This window comes from Polistes fuscatus, unplaced genomic scaffold (genome assembly GCF_010416935.1).
Source record: "Polistes fuscatus isolate 324 unplaced genomic scaffold, CU_Pfus_HIC Scaffold53, whole genome shotgun sequence".
NCBI classification, from domain to species: domain Eukaryota; kingdom Metazoa; phylum Arthropoda; class Insecta; order Hymenoptera; family Vespidae; genus Polistes; species Polistes fuscatus.
Genome location: NW_025113133.1, coordinates 96,911 through 98,687, shown reverse-complemented (window position 1 = coordinate 98,687; position 1,777 = coordinate 96,911). Strand labels below are relative to the sequence as shown.

The 1,777-nt window shown below is 25.7% G+C and overlaps 1 long non-coding RNA gene across 1 annotated transcript; it reads right to left on the bottom strand.

Moving 5' to 3' along the window:
* LOC122522736 lies at positions 1–1,536 on the bottom strand. The gene is made up of 2 exons (XR_006305141.1): positions 1,336–1,536; positions 1–110 (listed from the first exon to the last, which is right to left on the bottom strand). It is a non-coding gene; the product is annotated as an uncharacterized LOC122522736 (long non-coding RNA).
* Positions 1,537–1,777: the final 241 nt, after the last annotated feature.

The following is a 1,777-nucleotide window of genomic DNA, read 5'->3' as shown; positions in this document are numbered from 1 at the left end:
TTTTCCTTCATTATATTTGTGCTTATTTTTAGTTGACAATGACCTTTAGCGTGTTCTTTGTTTCCAATTGCGTCATCAATCAGGTACGTGTACCTTTTTTATTTGGAAGACTAGAGAAGAAACAAAATAATGAAATATGTTTAATTTAAATATTAACAAATATAAAACATGCAAATGCAAAAAGATAAAATCACTATATCGTTATTATATTAATTGTTAATACCAACCGAGGATTTGTAAATTAAAGAAAAGGAAAAGAAATTCCAAAATATAATATTTTTTGTCAATTTCTACCCCTTTCCCCCTTGTTTTATTGTTTTCTTTTTTAAGAAAAATAAAAAATAAAAAGAAATTCCTTTAACCCTCTTATCATCAAAATTGCGCACGCGTTTGTGATGCAAACTAATGTAAAAGTATAATATAAAAAAAATTAAATATAATAACGTAGGAATCTTTCTTACCGACCGATGTGAAAAAAGGAAAAAGATGGAAATCTATCGCTATAAACGTTTTAAGCATTAAAAAGTTGGCATAGAACCTCAATAGCTAAAAAGTATGAATAAGTGCATTTAATTGCTAGCTAATTGCTAATTCAAAAATAATTGCTAACTTTTTGAATGAATTATTTAATTAGTTATTGATAATTAAAAATGTGCAAACTTCTTTTTATTTCTAAGTAAAGCAACGTAATTTGTAACAGCAGAAAAAATAAATAAGTGTGCTAAATTGATAACAAAATGCTTATTTAAAATCCATAATTGCTAACTTTATTAATTAATTATTTAATTAGTTGTTAATAACTAAAAATGTGGAAACGTCATGAATGGGAGATTTTTTCAAAGTGAGCATGCGCCTTAAATTTGTGGTTGCGTATGCGTATAACAAATCTCCCACTCATGATGTTTCCACATTTGTAATTATTATTAACTAAATAAATAATTAATTAAAAAGTTAGCAATTACGGATTTTGTATTAGCAAATAACTAGCAATTAAATGCCCTTAATTATTTTTTTCAGCTGTTGAGATTCTAAGCCAACTTCTTAATGCTGTTATATTTTATTAATCTAATAAGATTCGATGGGTTAGTTATTGCTAACAATGTGTTAGTATAACAACATAATACTGAATAAAATGATAGTAAATCAGTGGTTTTTTTAAAATAGAGCATTGTATGCGGCTATTGAAGTATTTAAGTACATAAAATTTATACAAAAATTCAGTACACTATTCTTCTTACAAAATACATATACATCTCTTTTCAATTTCTTTAACTTTTTTAATTGAAGCCAAAGTAGTCGAAGATAAATATTTGATATTGGTGATAGCGTATTTACCTTTTTCGCCTCTGATTCAGGGTCAAAGTCAACCCCATTACGACGGAATTCTACCATTATAATCTCTGCGTATAAAAAACAAACAATCAATTTACATAATCTGACATTAAAATTCGTTTTTTTTATTTCTCAGCATATATTCTTGTTAATAATTTGTTGCAATTTTAGTATGGTAATAAGATTATACAGTTAATCATATTAAGATTTAATGTTTGATTCTAATGAGAGAGAACAAACAAGTAGGATAGAAATATGTCCAATAGGATATAAAACATAATTTAGGACGCGTTAGTATACGAATTAAATGTGCATGTAAAAATGCGATATTAGTTCTTTTTTTATGACTGTTTCAAAAACTAATATTATAAAATAAATCATATATCAAATTCTAAAACAATAAAAAATAATTTTTACGTTAGTACAACGTATTTCACTAGATGGC